Source organism: Alligator mississippiensis, chromosome 1, assembly GCF_030867095.1.
Source record: "Alligator mississippiensis isolate rAllMis1 chromosome 1, rAllMis1, whole genome shotgun sequence".
NCBI classification, from domain to species: domain Eukaryota; kingdom Metazoa; phylum Chordata; order Crocodylia; family Alligatoridae; genus Alligator; species Alligator mississippiensis.
The window spans coordinates 473,328,892-473,349,343 of NC_081824.1; the positions used below are offsets into that span (position 1 = coordinate 473,328,892).

At 52.5% G+C, this 20,452-nt stretch overlaps 1 long non-coding RNA gene across 1 annotated transcript; it reads right to left on the reverse strand.

The window, feature by feature from the left end:
• Positions 1–16,676: 16,676 nt before the first annotated feature.
• On the reverse strand, positions 16,677–19,992 carry LOC132250306 (uncharacterized). The gene is made up of 3 exons (XR_009461985.1): positions 19,642–19,992; positions 18,899–19,052; positions 16,677–17,223 (listed from the first exon to the last, which is right to left on the reverse strand). It is a non-coding gene; the product is annotated as an uncharacterized LOC132250306 (long non-coding RNA).
• Positions 19,993–20,452: the final 460 nt, after the last annotated feature.

Here is a 20,452-nt window from a genome sequence, read left to right on the forward strand (position 1 = left end):
AAAAGAGTCAGCGACACCAAGAAATGACATTTCAAGTCCTGAGTGAAAGGAACCATTGTCCAAATGGCAGCAGCCTCTTTGCACAGGGGAGGTCATCACTGCAGCTTGTCACACAAGGGCTCTGGATTTGCAGAAGTAACCGAACGGGGAGTTGACACCTGCCCTGAAAAGGCCGGCTCCAGAGATCCAGCGTCTCTTCCCTCTTCTCCACACTAGGACAGCCCACGGGGCCTTCAGGGGCCTTCTCAGTAGGGGTGTGCAAAACAGGCCTCTGAACATGATTCGGATTTGGATTTGGCCCAAGTTGGGGACAGGGATTTGATTAATTGATTCAGATCACTGTCCCTGATTTGGTTTGGGCGAATCCGAATCTGAAGATTCAATGCTGATTCAGGGAATCAGTGATTCGGCTATAGACACAGCTTTAAACATTTTTATACATACCTCGAGGTACCAGCATGGCTCATGATCGCTGTGATGGAGCGTCCCATAGGAGTGCGTACCCCCCCCCGCCCCCCACATGCTCGGCGGTGAACCCGGAAGCGGACCAGAAGCACTTTCAGTCTACTTCTGGGTCTGCCGGGGAGCGCATCAGGGCCCCCCCATCCCCCAGGCTCTGCAATCGGCCTCAGGGGGGACCCTGGGTGTCACCCCAGACCCAGGAGGCACCGGTCACCAAGCTGGGGGGATGCAGGAGGGCCCCGGTGCACTACCCAGCGGACCCAGAAGTGGACCGGAAGTGCTTCTGGTCCACTTCTGGGTCTGCAGCCGAGTGTGCTGGGGGGCGCCCCCATGCTCCTGTGGGACGCTTCGTGCGCCCCAGCATCGCAGTAAGAAAAGGTCACTTGCAGTGGTATGGAAGTTCCCCAAAGTAATTAAAATGATCAACAAAAGAAACTAATTACTAAGCAAAAGAATCTGTTGAGAAAGATCCGAGCCCAAATTTGGGGGTAATGACAGGTTTGAGTAGGGGTGGCCCAAGACGGCAGCTCACAATAAAAACTGTAACTTACTCTCCCAAGTTGGAGGTGACTATACTTGCAGAACAACGAAGGAAGAATCGCAGGTGTAGGCCGGATCAGACCGATCACCTGAACCACCCTCTCCGTGAACACGAATCTCTTAGTTCACGCTGAAGCCGCGGAGCACCTGAAAGGGACTGAAGGAAGGGGACTTAGTCCTATCACTGCTGAGGCCAGCCCATTGAACCGTACTACTGAGGCCAGCCCATTAAATTGTACTACTGAGAAATGAAACCATATTTAGGTGTTTGGCTTCTCGGAATTCTAGGACTGTAAGTATAATATGAAAAATAATAGTATTCATTCAAATTTAACTTTTAGTTGTAATTGTAGTTGTTTTTGTAATACTAATTCTTATAGCATTGTTTGGGAAGGAAGTGCATTCGGAGCATTGTTTCTGATATATGTAATTATTGTGTTCTTAATGTTTGTGGTGTTTCTTAAAGCTAAGTTATATGCATAGCAAAGAAATTAAAAATAAAATTGTGTTGTATAAATTAAGTCTGTAATCATTGTGAAATCGTGCAATCAGCTAACTACTCCCCCAGCCAGTGCATCAAAACGAATCAGTAAATTGTGTGAGATTTTCTCTATTCCATAACCCACTAGAGACATTGCTGTGAAGAGCAACAGCATCACCTTGCCTGTTAGCTGAGAACCAGAAAGTTTCCTTTCTGCACTCAATTGCCTCTCCGACTCATCTGCTAGGATGAGATCAGCCCAGGCAGGCGGGTCACAAAGCCTGGACTTGGACATTGCACCAGCTAACTCCAGGGGCTGAACCAGAAACCTCACAGACAGCAGTGTCATCACATCTGCAGCACAAGGGAGAAGAGCTTAGGTGTGATCATGGCAAAGCTCTGTCCCCGTGGGGTTGTTACAGCACACTAAAGCTTTCTAACAAGCAACCTCACACAGCACTGTGCGGGCAGCAGCTTCTTGGACCTTAGCCACACAAGGCCTGCAATCCTTTAATCCAATGGGCAATGGGATAATTTTTACTGAAGGATCTGGCTCTGGTCCTGGAATAAGAGAATTAGGGTTCTTCTAGAGAAACAGGGCCTGAGCCTAGGGCACAGCATGTGGGTCCTAAAAGGGACTGATGTGCCTCACTCCTTTTTATGGACAGAAAAAACTGTACTCCATCAGGTCCAAACTCAAAGTGCCGGGGAAGTGTGAAATCACAGCATGTCCAAGCACCACCCATGAGCCCAAGTGGACACCAACACGACGAGTCAAAGACACACCTGGATATGCGCTTAAATAAATATTTATTATTTATTAATTAAACTTAATTCTCTTAATTACAGAACTACAGCATTATGGAGGATGGCCCAGGGCTTGGAGGCGGAGGGCAGACCCGCAGCAGCAGGAGAAGTCAATGCACTGGCCAGCAACGTGGCTACACGAGCCATTCCTGGAGGACGAGCAGGAGACGGCGAATGTCCTGGTTTCTTGCCACAAGCAGCAGTGCTGTGGGAATACTGCATTGCCCCACTTCAGAGACGCAGCAGAGACAGCGAATGTCCCGGTGTCTCACCACAAACACAGGATCGCCTCATTTCAGAGACAGCCGCAGCAGTGCTGGAGACACACTGGATCCCCCCGTTTCAGGGAAGGAGCAGCAGCGCTGTGCAGACACTGGATCTCCCTGCTCCTGAGGACAAGCAGCGGTGCCGTGGAGTCACTGATCTCCTGGAGGAGGAAGAGGAGGAGACGACACGGGATCCCCGGACTTGTCCTCCTCCCCTATGCTGCCAACACCTCTGTTCGGTTGCTGCAGACTCAAGATGGAAGAAGCCTTCTGGGACAGCCGCAGTGATGGCCTCCCACGATGCATTCTGCCTGCCACCATTTGCAACAGCTTCCACTTCTGTTTTGCCTCCAACAGCCTCTTGCCATGAGCGGACAAGCTCCTGACGGCCACCAAGCCCCAGCAGTGGGAGCACCCCATGTCTGGGAGCAGCGTCCCACTCGGGTCACTAGCCAGAGCTTCAGCTGGCCCTATTTATAGAGGAGCTGCTGACTGCAGCTGACCAATCACATAGGCTCTATCCATATATGGCCATCAAACTGTCCTATAACCATCCAAACGTCCATATATGGCCATCAGGTGTGGTGACCATGGATTGTTCACATTTGGACAGCTCCTCCCCAGTTAATCCCGGTGAGAAAATGGGGAAAGCCCAGGTGCATCCCACACCCGACTTTCACCCTTGCAAAATCAGGACTCTGGTTGCAACCAACACTTGCAATCATAAATGTCCTTGTCTTTGGCTTTCCCCTCTTTGGGGTTTCCTGCTGTGCTCCAGACACGTGGGGCACAGCCCCCACTCCTCATTGGCAGCGCGGTTCTGCCACAATCACAGGCCTCCAGGAGCTGGGGCTTGAAAGGAAACACCCACTCCCAGGAGAATCACGCTAAAATCCCACTTGGCCATATTCATTTCATCCTCCCCCTCAGCTTGTGGGGACATCCCTTCCCTCCGGGATCGTGCCTGGGCCCACGAGCTCTTCTTTCCCTAAACCCCCTCCTCTCTGGGCACAAACCGACTTGGGACTGAGCACAAAGCTCCAACTCTTTGGTCTCTCTCAAGTCAAGGGGAGAGCTGGCATTGAGCCGTCACTGCCTCCCTCCTCTGGCTGCCCCTGTATGTCAGTGGTATGTGAGCTGTTTTACTGAGACTTATACTTGAATGTAGTTACGAGAGTCCTGAGGAAATCAGTCCGTCCGTCAGTCCTTAGTGAGACACCTCACAAGTTCGTCTGTTATGAGATCACCCTGGCGGTTTCCTCACAAAGGCCTAGGCTAGGCTCTGACATCAGACCCCTAAGTCAAGACACAGGGCCAGTGACTTCATAGACACTTGGGTCCTCGGGCCAGCTGTGTACCACAGAGGAGCTCACTTATGTACGTCACAAAGCATCCCAGCTCAGTAACGCAACCTCACGCAGCCCTCTGCAGTGACCTCCCTCGAGGGTTTCCCCTCACAACCCCTCTTAGCGTTTGTTCTTCCAAGAGACACTTGGCCAACTTCTCAAGTCAGATTTGGGGATCAGGCTGAGCCCGGGAACAACACAACATGGCATGTCTAGGGAGACAGGGACAAGCAGAGGGTAGTAGTGTGGATTTGCTAAGGTGGGGTTGGCGGCTGCCACGTTGTGGGAGGGGGACGTCCTGTGCTTCCGGTAAGGACAGACCTCGGTGTGAGATAGGGGTAAAGGGAGAGCTCAGCTGCAAGCAAGAGATGAGCGCGTAGGTGAACCACACTTGGTGACAACAGGGAACGTCATTTCGGTTCTTTTGTGACAGGGATCATTCAAGTGGCAGCAGGCTTCTTGCACGTGAGAAGTCAGCACTGACCACGGCCACAGAAAGCGTCTGGATTTGCTGAGATCAGAACGGAGAGGAGCGATGACTGAACAGAAGAGGACATCTCAGGGGATCCACTGACTCCCCCCATCTCCAAATCAGGATGCTGAATGAAGTACTCCTCCAGTGAAAGGAGGGGATCTGATACTTCTCCAGAGCACCAGACCACTGTCTCCACTGCTCCCATGTCCTAGTCCCAGGCATCCACATGGCTTTTGGCCATCTTTGGCTGTATAAGAAAACAAACATACATGGCCAAACATGGCCATAAAAACCACTCAGAAGTCCCGTGCCCATGTAAGGGCAATGCCCACAGTCATAATAGCCGTGTGTTTCCCTATATGGGCGCTTGGACTGGATGGGGACCCATCCGATGGCCATATATGGACAAGCCGAGTCTGGTTGGCCCCCGGTGAGTGATGACATGGGACCGGGCTGGCCAGCAGCTAACCTTATAAAAGGGCCCAAGCGCTGAGCCCCTCTCTGAAGCCAAGCACTTCCCATCAAAGCGAGAAGCTCCTCGACAGTAGTGTTGTCACAAGAGAAACCACATGCGAAGGGCTCGGGGGAAACGAGGCAGAAGGACCAGTGCAGAGAGGGGCCGCCACAGCTGTGGAGGGCAGAGCATAGGCTTGGAGAGAAGAAATGGTGAAGAAGGATCTGGCTGGAGAAGAGGCCAAGGCAGGCACTCCTAGGGGAGGAGGTGGTGGAAGAGAGGCCGGACCACCGTGTTTGGGACATAGATGAGGGGGCCTGTGGACACAACCGAGCTCCTGCTTGGGCGGAAACCCTCTTCCTGCTACCAAGCAGCCAGAAGGAGAATGGCCCAAGACCAAAGCAGCACACCTGGGCTGTGTTTCCGGAGGCAAAGTGGTCTTTGGTGGAAACTCAGAGTCTCCTAGACCTCCAAAGAGAAGATCAGCTCCTTCTTGCAAATGTGTTCCCTGTCTGATCCTGCCAGCAGCTCCTGGTCCTTTCTGACCGATGTCCCCAGAGCCTTTTAGTCTCATTAAATAAAGATCATTTTCTCAGGATTGTGATCTTCTCCTTATTTTGTGTGATCATTCCTTGTTTTAATAAGATAAATACAAATCAATAGATGAACTGTTCAGTTCCACTATTTGGAGCAAGTCTTTATAAGAGAGTGTCCTCCCGTGTCTCAGGCACAACTCGTGACATGGGTGCTTGTGCAATCGTGTCTGTCTTGTGGCACGGGGTGGGGGGACCACTGCAGTCTTGGCTGCTAACCTACTGCCTTACCAGTTATCAATCAATCATGATTCACTCAGGGACCAGCTCAATACACAGGACCTAGCTACTATTAGCTACTAGATAATTAGTCAGTTAGCAACCATTAACACCTACAAACCCGCAGACTAAGGAGAGGGAGTAACCAATACAATCAACTGCCCCTAGACTGAGACAGTCAGTCCCACAAGCACCCTCTGCATGAGATTTGCCTGTCCGCAGCGAGGGGTTAACTAGGGCCCCAGAAGCCAAAAGCCCCTGCCCCCACCTCCTCCACAGCTGGCAGATGTGGCCGCAGCAGGGGCTCGCAGGCCTGCAGCTATCGCCCTGCTGCTCCTTCACACACACAGTGTCACCACGGCATGAGTTTGGCTTCTCTGCAGCTCGAGGGGCAGTTCCCCCAAACCCCTGCACCGATCTTCTTGAAACTTGGCAGGCTTTGTGGCCTCCCCAGGGGCCACCACCCCTGCACTTTTCACTGCCCTGTGGTGCAACACATACACGTGACAGGAGTTTGCTTTCATGAATTTGGGGTGCAGTTCCCCCCAAACCCCTGCACATACCTCCTTGAAACGTAGCAGGCTTTATGCTCCTAGCAGAGGCTACTGTCCCTGCACATTACATCCAAATCAGATGAAAAACAACAGCATTATAGATATTTCATTGATTCCCCATGATACCCTATGGCCAGATCTCCGAAGCTTTTCCGAAGCGCTTTGGAAAGCCTAACGAAGCCAGCACTTCGATCCGGACATGCTGCTTCGGATGCCGAAGCGTCCAAAGCGTCTCCAGATCTGAAGCACGGTCCGAAGCCTCGCACAGCCCTAAGCCAACCTGTAACACAAGTGTCCCACTTGGAGGCAAGGCCCTACGAGGAGAGACGGAGAGACCGAATCTCATCGGCCGGCACCAGAGCAGGCTGAGAGGTGATCTTGTGGCCGCTTATCATTTCATCAGGGAAGCGCAGCAGGGACTAGGAGATGTTATTCACTAGGGCACCCCCTCCAGTAACTAGGAACAATGGCCACAAATGGATGGAGAGCAGGTTTAGGTTGGACGTTAGAAAGAGCTTCTTCATGGTGAGGGTTGCCTGCATCTGGAAAGGGCTCCCAAGGGAGGTGATGCTCTCCCCCACCCTGGGGGGCTTCAAGCGGAGACAGGACCAGACTGGATATGTGCAGTGACATCCTCTGCAAGGCCCTGGGGATCCCTCCACTCCTGTGACATGATTTCGTCTGCTCCAGTGTATTGCAGGCTCAGCCCATACCTGAAAGGTCTTCCCTTGGCAATAAAATCCTCAGTAAGGGCCTGGCGTGGTTTGTAGAAGCCATTTACCATGGGCACATAAGAGAGGATGGTCCCTGCAGGATCCCAGGCACCATCCCTGTCCCACATGACGTGATGTCCAGGAATCAGAGGGATCTTCAGGCCCCAAGGCTGCAGCAAGAATGATTATAAGAAACCTGGCGGCTGCCCTGTCCTCAGCACAAAGAGGACTTCCAGCCCCAGCCCCTTTCCCTCAGGGCACCTGGCAAGAGCTCCACATTTAAGGCCTGTGGAGGGGCATGTTTAACTCCATGGCTGTCTCTGGAGCAGCCAGCAGGGCCCTTTCTCATCATAAGAGTCACTTTACTGCCTCCCGAAATCTTCTCGTGGCAGATCGAGTGACTTCAGCCACAATCCTGGAACAGACACCCCCAAAACAGACCGAGTAGCATCCTCCCTTCTCTGTGCTCTCCCCCCATGAGGACCACCCAGCTGAGCAGCGCAGCACCCCCATGCCTGCAGCAATGCCCAGGGGTTTCTTTATTTAACAGAGAGCAGCTGCACTCTGGGCAGAGAAGAAATCTGTATGACGCCAATGATATCTACTGGGCTCTGTTGGGTGTAAATGGTGTGTTGACCCCGTGGCTCTCTCAGACCATGGACTGGGGAGGACAAGGAAACATGGGACTGGAAGGGACCTCTTCAGTCATGGCTACATCCTTGCCAGTGCAGGCAATCCCACTATATGATCCCATGCTCAAATCCATCAATCGGTATTTTAAAACTAGTTGTTCCCTCCCACGGGGAACCTGCTCCAGAGCCTCCTGCTCTGATGGTTACAATCCTTCTTCTGAGCTTCAGCCTATTTGTATGTGTGACCCCTATTTCCCCACTTCTCCTGGGGCTGGCGTTGTCTTGTCTCTTGTGTGGCTCTTCTCCCTCTCAGCAGTATTTCCAGAGAGCGGTCAGCTCCCTTCTCAGCCTGCCTCTCCCTAGGATGAACAAGCCGCTTCATCCCAGGAAGTCTCTGCTGCTCTTGTTCCACTTCTGGCACGTGGGGGCTCCGATCGCACACGGCCGACTTCCTTCCACAAACGGATGTCTCACATCTGCCTGCACTGCTGCCTCTGCTTCTGTGCGCCTGCTTTTCAGCTGTACATTCCCAATGCTGGGGACCCAGGCCTATGCTGTGTGTGAAGGGGAGCTATCATATCACTTGCATGTATATGTAGCATGTACACACAGCAGGTACATATAGCTATCACATCACTTGCATGTATATGTAGCATGTACACACAGCAGGTACATCTAGCTAGCACATCACTTGCATGTATATATAGCATGTACACATGGCAGGTACATCTAGCTATCACATCACTTGCAACACATATAGCAATACCTCTTCTCCCCTGGTTCCAGGGTGTCCTGGATCTGGCAATGGGGGTTTCCAAGAGACTGGAGGCAAAGCAGATAGGAGACCGCTCACAGACACCAGCTCTGATCTCTCCCTCAGCTACGGAGGAGGTTGCGTGGAGCCACAGCCCCCAGAAGACCAGGGTGGCAGAGCCACGCTGACTGCCCGCTCTGCCTCTCCCACCAGTCCCTGCATCGGGCAGAGCTGGAGGTCACTGCATCCCACAATTGCATCCTGGTCCAGAGAGCAAGTCACTGCAGGGAGACCGAGCAACTTCAAACTCTCCATCTGGGAGGCACAACAGGGGTCATACCTCTGTTCACTTCAGAAACACCCTGGTTTTGAAGTGTACACGTGTACGGGGAAATGCTTCAAATGCTACATCTGTCTGCACCCACACCGTGATGGCTAGAAAGCAGTGTCTATGAGACAAAGCCAGGGCGGCAAGAAACTCTTCATGAATGACAGTCAGCATTGGCTTTGGCAGCACAGGACATCTCTGTCTGAATTACCAGTCCCTAGTCCCAGACTAGGTCATGATGGGCCCTGGGAGGAGTGAGAAGCTGCATGCCAGGATCCAGATACAGCTCCTTTGTGGGCACTTGAAGCTCTGCCTGGAGCCCAGCTCTGATGTGAGCACAGCTGCAGGGAGGGCAGGGGAGGGTTTTGTCACAGTGGCACTGTGAAACCCGAAATTGCCACTAATGCTATCATCTACACCACACCAGTAAGTGGCCTCATCGTCTGCTTGGGCGTTGGTGATGGTTAGATAGCGAATGGCACCGGAGCTGTAGCCAGCGAATTGATCTGAGGCTCCATCTCCTTTGCTGTCTGAACCGTACCGTAGAAATCGCAGGGCCTGGTCAGGTCTCTGTTGGTACAACCAACACTGTAACTCCTGTACTGACTGCTCAGTGGGCAGGGGAGTTTAATGGTGTTTCCCAGGGACAGACTCTGAGGGTGCCTGTGTCAGGGTGGGCTGCGAGAAGGAACCTGGAAGGATGACAGCCATTAATCTATTATCATAATTACACCTCTATTATGCAGCACATTGCAAGAGAATAAAGGCATGAAACAATTAAACTTAATTAAGCAAAGCAATGCAGACATTTGCAGCAGTGTTTTATGGGTTACCCGAGCAGTACATGAGCAGCACGAGGAGGAGCGGGGCCCAGGCCATGGCAGGAATCCAGACTAGCTCGGCTTCCCCAGCCAAGCGGGTTTGTGGCTGGGACCCTCTTCTCACCTGTTCAATCCCCACCGCTGAGATCAGCCCCTTCGTGCAAATCTGCCCCCAGTCACTGGCTGCCGCTGCCAGTCCTTCCCCCCTCTTACTCCTAAAACTACCACCAATGCCTCCATGTTACTGTGAAAATAGGAACAAACTCTGGTATTAGGACACACAATGCAAGAGCTGGTTAGCCAGATGCATGCATTATCCAGAGGCTATCCACTCCCCAAAGACTACCCACAGAGTAAGATCTACCTGCTTCTTTCCTGCATCTTTGCACTGAATTCAAGCCCAGACTCCCAAAACCTTGGCCAACCACAGCCCATTCTCCATCAGGATGAGCTCTCACAGAGGTGTGTTGCACAGGTGTACAGCTCAGGGCACCACTGTGTGTTTTAACTGGTTTTTTCTTGGCTTAGAAACAATTTGCCATTCCAGGGCCATGCAGCACCCCATGCCCACCCATTTTACCTCCCTTTAAACCAACTGTGGGCAGAGAAGTGGTTCAGAGAGGGAGTCAGAACAGAAGCATGTCCGATCTGACATGAAACTTCATGCCTCCCCATGGAGCTGTTGCTCTGATGTTATGTCCCCATTAATGGGCTCCAGGGATTTGCTTATAGAAAGCTCTCTCGCTCTGCGGAGAAGGGTACATGCATCTGTGGGGACCTGAATGGAAGCAAGGCTTGGTTTGGCACAGCGTCTAATGGAGATGATTCCTTCACCTGGGAGACACTTGTGTATGACTCCAAGCCATCCTGGGGGTGTGAATGCTGGGAGAGCTGAGGGGCTCCCGACCTACAGCCCTTGGCAAGCAAGCGAGGAGGGAAAGAACAAGTGTCCACGATGGAGAGCAGAGAACTGATAAAGGGAAACAGCTGCGTTGCCTCTCAGCAAAGGATGTAATGGCAGAGCAAGACGAGACAAGACCCATTGCTTTGTTGACTCGCAAAACTGCATTGCATAGAGCGCTGGTCCCAGCCCTGCGCTGTCCTGTGGAGCACGGAAGGATTTTTCCTCCTTATGTAAGTTGCCTGAAGTCCTTTTTGGGAGAGGCACCATTTAAATCTAATACATTAATAAATACAAAATAAGAAACAAGTGGCCAAACTCACACCTATTCCTGGTAGGAAAAAATCCCAGAGGCAAAGCTCCAGCATGGACCCCAACATGATCCCAGAAAGGGGATGTGCCCCAGCCCTTCGCAGTGCTGAGAGCAAGGGAGACATGCTGGTGCAAGAAGGAATTTAGGAAATGCCATCTTTGAAGGAAGAGGACTTGAGACGGCTCATTCAAATGGGGCCAACAGGAGCGTTATTTGCTCTGGTCTTTGGGATGACCTGGCTTTGGTTTTCCATTTCAGACTTCATGGCCCTGGAGTCTACCAGTTCTCTCAGACCTGAGTGCATATGTGATGACTCCTGGGCATCTTTATATGTGCCCTGGGATGATACAGTGGTGGGGGAGGAAGGATTTGAATTAGAGAGGCTCTCAAGAGCCACTCTAAATAAAACACCAGCAATGTCTCATGTATTCAGCATCCTGGGCTTTGAAATGGCAACAGGGGCTCTGTAACTAAACCTTGTTGAAGGAGTTTTAGTGAAAGGGCTCGCACAACCATGTTGAAACATGGGGACACTACAGACATGCGATGCCAAGGCTGCTGGGCTGCTCTCCTTCGAACGCGGCAGCAGGCTCCATTTCAGAAGCCATCGATCCCCTTGCACGTAGAGAGAGGCGCCCTGTGGGATCCCAGGCACCATACGTGTCCCAGATGGCTTGATCTCTGGGAACCAGATGGGTACCTGAGCACCACGGGTGAAGAGAGAATGACTACTGTTGCATTTAGAAAGCAGGGTTTTAAACCTAGTGCCCCAAGAATTGCCACAACACCCAGTTGTTCAATAGCAGAAAGGCTTTAATAACAATACCGCAATCAAGCTTATCAAACCAAATGACAGAAAAAGACTCCTTCCCAAAATAAAAGGAGCTACTCCACAAAGTCCTAGTACATATTCAGCAGCAACAGCGTTCTCTCACCAATGCCGGCCAAGGAAGCTGGTCCAGTTGTGCAGCTTTCCCCACGCAGGATCCGGTGCTGGTTACGCTGGGTGCGATGTAGCAGTGATCTCTCTCTGCTTCTCCTGCAGCGCACACTTCGCTGGCAAATTCTGTTAGTTCTTATATTGTTTCATTGTATAACTTCAAAGCATTTTTTCTTGATAGTTGGCCACTTAGAGTCCAGACAAACAGGGAGAAAAGGGTGTTGATCATCATATCATAACTAGTAATTGCTGGCTCCTGTTCTTGCTTTGTCTAGGTGTAAAACTTGTGCATCCCTGCAGACCCTTTAATTGTAGGTCTGAGCAGTTGGACAGGATACTTAGAGGTGTCACCAAACCTGTCGTGGGGTATCTGTATATCAACTGGGCACATTTGCAGTAGCTTGTACAGGTGAGGGTTTGTTGTTCAAACTCCAGACACACATTGAATGGTTCAGACATTTTGAACGCCCTACCCCTTAGGATGTTAGTTGGGAGAAGTGTTTGTCACATACAGGACATGTTTCTGTATCTTTTACAAGTTTCTCTTGAGATGCATATTTAGCCTTTTGTTCCCTGTAGCTGCTAGGTCAATTGAAATGCGTATGTAGCTTTCTTTTTGGGGGTTTAAACTTCATTGCAGAACAAGAAGGAAGTTTTTGTTACTTCCCCGTTTGCCATCTGACACCTCCAGGGAAGGAGTCCTACCTGACCTGCTCCAGAGCCTCCTGCTCTGATGGTTACAGTCCTTCTTCTCAGCGTCAGCCTGTGTCTATGTGGGACTCCTATTTACTCACTTTTTCTGGAGCTGGCACTCTCCTTTTCTTCTGCATGGCTCTTGGCTCTCTCGGATGTAATCGCAGAGAGCAGTCACCTCCGCTCTCGGTCTGCTTCTCACAAGGCAGGACAAGGCAGTTCCTTTACTCTCCTCTCGTACAGCGGGCTCCCCATTTCTCTGTTCATCCCAGGCAGGTCTGCAAAAGTAATCTGCAGCGCACGGCCTTTGATGAGTTACCCGAGCAGCATGTGAGCAGCACAAGGAGGAGAGGGGTTATGGTGGGAATCCAGACTGGGACAGCTTCCTGAGCCAAGGAAGTTTCTCGCTGGGACCCTCCAAGTCTCTCTCTGACTCCCGGACCTGAGATCTGTTCCTTCACGCAAATCTGCTCCCTGCTGCCTGGCTGCTGCTGCCTCGACCCGAGATGCCACCCTGAGCTTCTGAACGCTGGGTGAGCAGAGGGGCTCCCAAGCATACAGAGCTCGGCAAGCACCAGAGGAGGGGATGAATGAGCGTCCACCATGTACAGCAGAGAACTGCTAAGGGGAAGCACTGACAAGTTGTTTTGCCCCTGGGCAAAGGATGCAATGACAGAGCAGGACAAGATGGGACCCAGCAGGCAGCACGAGGAGGACAGTAAAAGAGGAGAGGTCATTCGTTTCTTCCCAAACGAGAATTCCTTTCCCTTGTCTTAACCTCTGAGCAGGGATGTGGGACGAAGGCTGGATACAAATGGGATTATGTGTGATTAGGGATGACACTCTGCAGTCTTTAATCCGGAGCTGGGATTGTCCTTCCTCATCAATGGGTGTGTGGGTAGCTCTTTGCTTAAAGAAAGGGATTTCCTCTGAAGGGGGCACCACACATCTGTCAAGGAATCAGAGGGGAGAAGGCTGCAACCACACATTTTGGAGATGTTTCCTGAATCTGTGCTGGGTTTGTGTATCACGCATTCCCATCCTTCGTTTGCTAATAGTGGGTATGGAAAGGTGTCTCTGAACCTCTAGTCCTTTCTACACAAAGAGAAGAGGAGGAATATATGTTGACAGTCAAGGGCAGAGAGCTGCTAGGCGGGAAACAGTGAAAAGCTGCTGTGCTTGTCCAAGAGTACGAGGACAGAGCAGGACAAGGAAGGAAGGGCCTGTTAGACTGTGAGTAGCTACTCGAGGGGCTGGCAGAGCTTGCTGACATGCAAACTCGTCATGGAGCACAGATCCAAGCCACACAGAGCCCCGTCGAGCCCAAGGGAGGTTTTTGTCTCAGTTCCTCTTCTGACTGTGTCACGCTGACATACCCATAACTACCTCCAATCTTGTAATCTGCACCACACCTGGAAATGGCCTCATCTTCCCCAGGGACATTGGTGGTGGTTAAACAGCGTATGGCGCTGGAGTTGGAAACGGTGAATCGGTCTGGGACTCCATTCCCTTCGATCCCCTAGATGTGCCAGAGAAATTGTGGGGCCTGGCCCTGGTTTTGTTGGTCCCAGTGGACACAGTAGTGCCTGTGCTCACCGCTCAGTGTCCGAGAGAGACTGGCAGTGCTGCCCAGAGTCACAGACTTTGCGGGCACTTGAGTCAGTGGGGATGCGAGAGGGAACCTGGAAGAATGACAGGAATTAATCCCGTATCCGCACTGAGCCTCTGGTTTTGTGGCAGGCAGGGCAGGACCAAAAGGCAAGGAACTGGAAAAAACACCTGTGGGAAGAGAACCAGGGATTCATAAAGCCCAGGACGTGGCTGACCCTCCCCTTTGGGGTACCCAAGCAGTGTGTGAGCAGCACGAGGAGGAGCGGCGCCCAGGCCACGGTGGGATCCAGACCAGCGCGGCTTCCCCAGGCAAACAGGTCTCTGGCTCAGACCCGCGCAGTCTCTCTGAGCCCCCCAGAGCTGAGATCAGCCCCTTCACGCAACTCTGCCCCTGCTCCCTGCCCACAGGGGCCAGCGGCTCCCGGCTGAGCTTGGCAGGAGGAGCGAGAGTATTCAAGAAGTCAGGAAGTGCAAGCACAGAGGAATTCAGATGTTACCAGGGCAAGGGCTGCCTGGGGACCTGCTGGGGGAAGTCAGAGACCATCAGCCCCCTGCCGTGACAGCTCTAATGAATACGTGTGTGCCAGGCCCAGCCTGTATCGGAAATGCCTTCCCTCTGCAGGGGTGTGCTCTGCAGGGCCCGGGGGATGCTAATCCCTCCCCGGTCATTAGATGCCATTAATCACCTTGCACCTGTGGATCCCAGGCACCATCCTTGTCCGAGATGGCTCAACTGCAAGGGCCCAGATGGATCTCCTGGGCACAGGGGTACAGAGAGAGCTACTGCAACAGCACTGGTGCTTGGCCTGTCCTCGGCCCAAGGGGGTCTTCCCGACCAGTACTTGTCCCTTAAAGGACCTGGGAGGAGATGCACATTTAAGGCATATTGGGTTGGGGGAGCTTTAACTCTATTGCTGTCTCTGGGGCAGCCAGCATGGCCCTTTCCTCTCATAATATTACTTCTCCAGAAATCATCTCGGGGCAAATCAAGTGGCCTTAGCGAAAATGCTGGAATAGACAACTCTAAAACAGACCGAGCAGCATCCTGCCTTCCCCGTGCTCTCTCCTCTGTGTTATGACCACCCAGCCGAGCAGTAGGGCTGTGCGAAGCTTCGGGTGGTGATTCGATTCAGAGGAGATTTGGCCCAATTCAATGGCCAAATCTCCGAATCCAAATCGAATCAGGGGACCGACTGAAAGGTCCAAATCAAGCCAAAGCTCTCCGAATCTTCAGAAAAGATTTGGAGAGCTTTGATGATTCGGGCAGTCCCCGGTGGCTGCAGCAGGGAGCTGCAGCTGACTCCGAACTGGTAAGTACTAGGGGCAGGGGACGGCGGGGGCTGGGGGAGGGGACCATGGGGGGACCCCTGCCAACCCCCACAACCTTCCCGCTTTCCCAGTACCACCCCGCCCCACGCCTGCTCCCCCAGCCCCACCATGGCTGCCCCCCACATGGCTGCCTCCTCCCCCGCCCCCGGCTCAGTACTTTAAAGAAAAGCCCCAGTGCTGACTGGGTGCTGCTGGGCAGGGGCGATCCCCGCTGCCCCCCACTGCCCCATGCTGCTGCTCCTGCACATGTGTGGGAGGAGGCACAGTGATGCATGTGTGTGTGTGAGAGGAGGCACAGGGGTGTGTGTGCGCATGTGTGTGCAAGCTGGCACAGGCAGTATCTGTGTGAGTGCATGTGTGGAAGCACAGGGGTGTGTGTATGTGTAAGTGCATGTCATAGAAGGCACAGGGGTGCAAGTGTGCACATGTGAGAATAGGCATGTGTGTGCGCATGTGTGTGTCTACATGTGAGGAGGCACAGGTGCGTGTATGTATGTGTATGCGTGAGAGGCACAGGTATGCGTACGTGCATGTGTGCACGTGCGCGTGTGCATGTATGTCTGAGGAGGCAAAGGGGTATGTGTGTGCTTGTGTGGGGAGGCACAGGGCTGTACGCACGTGTGCATGAGGAGGAAAAGGGGTGTGTGTATGCTTGAGGAGGCATGAGAGAGGGCAGCAAGGTGGGGAGTCAGCTCCAGCCTGCATCCACACCCACCCTACGCACAAATCTGGAAGGCACGTGCCCCCCCATGTCCTCCCCAGGAGCACATTCAGCAGCAGGGAACCAGTCCCCCTACAGCCTCCCTGCCCCCGGGCTCCATCCTGCTCCGACTGGGGCCACACACAGCCCTGGCTGGGCAGCAGCCCCAGCCCTGCCCAGCTCCCTCCCTCTGTCACTATGGGGGCCTCAATTTCTGCCCTGGTGCAAGGCTTAGCGGGGAGCTGCAGGAGGTGCTCTCCAGGCTTGTGTTTGACACTCGAGGCTTCTCCCCCACAATCCTTTTTAGCATTTGTTCTTCCAAGAGACACTTGGCCAACTTCTCAGATCAGATTTGGGGATCAGGCAAGGCCCCCGTAGGGCCTTGCCTCCTCACATGGAGACTAGTAAAACACTAGAGTAGGTTAACCAGAGAGGCTGTGGGATCTACATCCTTGGAGGTTAAGGCCTCGGTAGAGAAAGCTTTGGCTGGGGTGATATAGCTGTGGGTGGACCTGTTGTAAGCAGGGGGTTGGACTAGCCAGGTGACCTCTTGAGGTCCCTTTCAGCCATCATTGTGTATGATGGGACAAGCCACGTGTCTTACAGGGAAGCTCTTTCCATCCCCATGCCTCAGCCCAGTCTGTCTGTCCACTGCAATCTCAGGGGTGTCCCTCCTGCCAGTACTGTGAAGCCCCACTCCTACCCCTTCAGAATAAAACCCACCACGAGCCACTTTTCCTCTATTATATTTTAATATAATCCTCTTGGGTGGAAGCAAAACAAGGCTCAAGCCATTCTCCAGACTGGGGGCAGGGAACCCAGCAATGGGACAAGGACAGCCCTCACTCCTGCCTAAAACAGACCATTCCAGTACAACCCCCTCCCTCCCATTCATATAAATTAAGTCTCTCTCTCCTGGGAAAGCAGCAGGTGTAGAAGAACAGCTCTAAAAATATAACATGTCTTGCATTAGCCCCCAAAACACATCTTCAAAGTTCATCCTGCAACCATGCCTGTGGCCCTCCCCCTCTACACAGAGTCCTTTGGGTGTGGGTGCACATGAAGCTGTGCAGGCAGGTCTCTGAGAGGGGATGGGCAGGTCCTCGAGGAGCCTCCCCACAGCAAGGTCACTCCCGGGGCCAGTTAATGCTGACCTGGCCCGAGGCCTCCAGCACCTCCCGCTTGCAGTCGAAGTCGCCGTTGATGTGGCTGATGGACTGCTCCTCCACCACCCAGAGCTGGCAGCTGGTCTGCGTGATCAGTCGTGCATCATGGCTCACGTTGATCACCGCTGTGAAGAGGAGACAGGAGGCAAAGCATGAGCGGAGTGGGAGGCAAAGCAGAGGCCATTTCCATACTTAAGGAGACTGGAAAGACCCCACATTTTCCCCATCAGCCACTGCCAGGACAGGGCTGGGCAGTGAAGGGCACGACTGGGACCCAACGGGGACCCTGGCAGGAGGGCACTGCTTGTAGTATACAAACCCTCCCGTGGGACCCACGGGCCCACCCCCAGCCAAGTAACCCTTCCGCTTCCCTGCAGCCCCAGACAGGAACCCCATCCATGCCAGCCTGGATCTGACCCACGCACCTATTACTACCTTCCTCTGCCTGACAGATGGGACCCATGAGGCCACCCCAGCCCAGTATCGCCATCCACCCTTCAATCCAATCCATGGGCCCAGTATTCCCCCAACCCCGGCCTCCTCTGACCAGGGCAGTGGACACCTCCCACCGCGCTGCTTCCACTCACCTCCATGTACGTGCTGACAGCATCACCCAAGGGATCAACTGACTCAACGCACAGATGATTTGTGGGTTCATTCTGGGGAAGTGACAGATCCCCAAAAGAAGCCAGGAGTCCTGAGCCACAGACCTTCCTCCCACCCCTTCCACCTACCCCCTTCCCTCAGCTAGAAACAGGACCCAGGAGTCCCCCCAAACCATGCCCCTCACTATGGCATGCTGGACAGCACTCCTTTCGAAGAGCCAGAGCAGGGCACAACCTGCAAGTCCTGGTCCTCACGCCTGCTCTGCTCTAACGCGCTTCCTTCCCAGAGCAGCGAACCCGACACAGCCCCGTTCCCATCCCCTGGGTCCATCAGCCTCCCTGCAGGTCAGCTCAGCAAACATCACACGGGCTGTCTGCCCCCCGGGTAGGAAAGAAAAGGGCCCTGAGATAAGTGGGGTGAAAGGAGCGTCCAATCCCTCCTCCTTCCCCAAAATGCCAGGATCCAACTTCCCACCCACCTCCCTCCACTAACAGCAGCTCAACGTCCTGTGCTCCCACCCAGGGCAAGGGCAATGCGCTCCCACCCAGGGCAAGTCTCCGCTCCCCGCCCCAGCTCTCCCCTGCACGGCCAGACCCACGGCGCTCCCAGGGCCACAGCTCCAGCCTCTCCCTGACTTCTTCCTCAGTGGCCAGCCCTCACTCCTGGATTCCCAGCCTGTTTCCCCTTTGCCTCAGCCCTCACATCCTGATCAGCCCCCTGCACCCTCAGGCCCTAGCTCCTCCATACTCACCCTCTCCCCCCTGCCTGGAAGCCCCAGCCCCACACCTGACAGCCTGCAGATCTGCATGGTGAGGGCATGGCTCTCAAGGCTGAAGCGCCCCAGGCACTTGTGAGCATCCTGGTAGGGCAGGTGGATTTGTTTCGGCCATGTTTTCCTCAAAATCTGACTTGGTGATCTGGTGCAGAATGACACTAATTCTACAAGGCCGTGAAGTAATGAATCTTGCAGCATTTCATTTTGAGCAAGATAACGGAGAATACCAAACAGCGGTGGTTCCCCTACTGTAACGCACTTCTTTGATAGTAAAATGTCTCTCTCTAAAGTACTCTATTGCACACATATGATAGTGGATTTACATGATTCTGCTTATACACGTTTAACTTATTACACATTTATAGCTGGACAGTGTCAAGAAAATCCTGAGCCTTATAGTAGAATAGGGTAAGTCCTACCTGGATCTTGTCTGTCATCAGGTATGAAAGGCCAGCTTCTTCCTCCTCTTCACTCTCCCCAAATCTTAACCTCCATCGTCTTTATCTTCATCTTCTTTGTACTCTCCTGGTGGACCAGCTTCATCTTCATCTGCTTCATCCTCCTCATCCCCTTCTGAAAGGCAGGTAAATTAATTCCTTACAGCTTTGCTTAAACCTCAAAGGCTTGTTTGTAAACTCATCTTAAATGAGCTTCTGAAATCTGACTCAATTCAGCTACAAAACCTTCTCCAGAAATCTTTAGAAAAAGGCAGGACTAGAAGTAACATCCCTCTTTTTCCTCTTTCTATAGGAAGAGAAAACACAGAACTGAATGTGCCACAGCATCAAATATGAGTTGATGGGTACAAAAAAAAAAAAAGAAGCAGCTTTTAGTACCAGCAGTAACTGCTGTTATATAGTTATATCTCAGTGTAAAGATGTGTACTCATGTTTTCCTAAGTGCAGCTCTCCTTTAATCATGCACAGCATCCACGACTACATTCCTTGCAAGTGCATTGCCCGCCCCCCGCATTACCCAATAGGAGCAGTATGTGATACTGCCCTTCACCTGACACACGTAGCTGATTTGTGCTCCAGCACTTCCACAGTCACTTTAGTCTCAATTTTGTATTTAGATACTGACTGAATGGCATAACTAATGACTGCATGTTTAGAGACGTCACCCTCATCATGTTCATCTTCTGAGTTGGGGGCCTCATTACCTTCCTGATCAAATCAATCTAGGTAGGTGATCTCCTGAAGCAGCTCAAAAATCCTTTCCCTGCAATCCTTCAGGTTTGTGATGTCACAGCTGAAGAAGTCCAGGTCTTCAAGTTTTTAAGATTTTGCTGAAAATGAATTAAAATTGCTCACCGAGATGAAATAACTACTTGGTATGTCCAAGTACTGCAGTGCTGCCTCCTAAATGTCACTGACTTTGCTGGCTACCTCCCACCACCTCTTCTCCGTTGCTGTTTCCCTTTGTACAGAGCTCATGTAAGAAGTCTTCCTGGTGACAGTCAACATCCCTTCCCCATAAGATCAGACACTCTCTCTACACTCCCTTTGAAACAGGTTTGACCCACTTTCCATCTCATTAAAATGTGTGTCTTTGCTTCTGGATGCCCCAAAAGTACATCTGTGTTCAGAAATATGATCCTATAATCACCCAGGGAGATGCAAAGCTCTCCCATTCTCTGAGGCCGGCACAGCCAACTGTCCCAGCGCCGATCCTGCCATGCCTGGTGCACAGACAGCTTTCCATGGCCTGAATGGGGCAGCTGTGGATGTGACTATAGAGGTAATCCTGCTTAGAGTAGATCTGGGATCTGTAGTCCATTATAGTCACTAGTCAGCCTGTGTGAGAGCATGAAGCATGCCAAGTTTCAAGATCGGTGCAGGGGTTTGGGGGGGAAATGCACCTCAAGCTGCTGACAGGCAAAACTCGTGCCATGGTTGACAGTGTGTGTGTTGAGGAGCAGCAGGGGTGACAGCTGCAGCGATGGTGGCCCCTGCTGCGGCCACGAGGCCTGC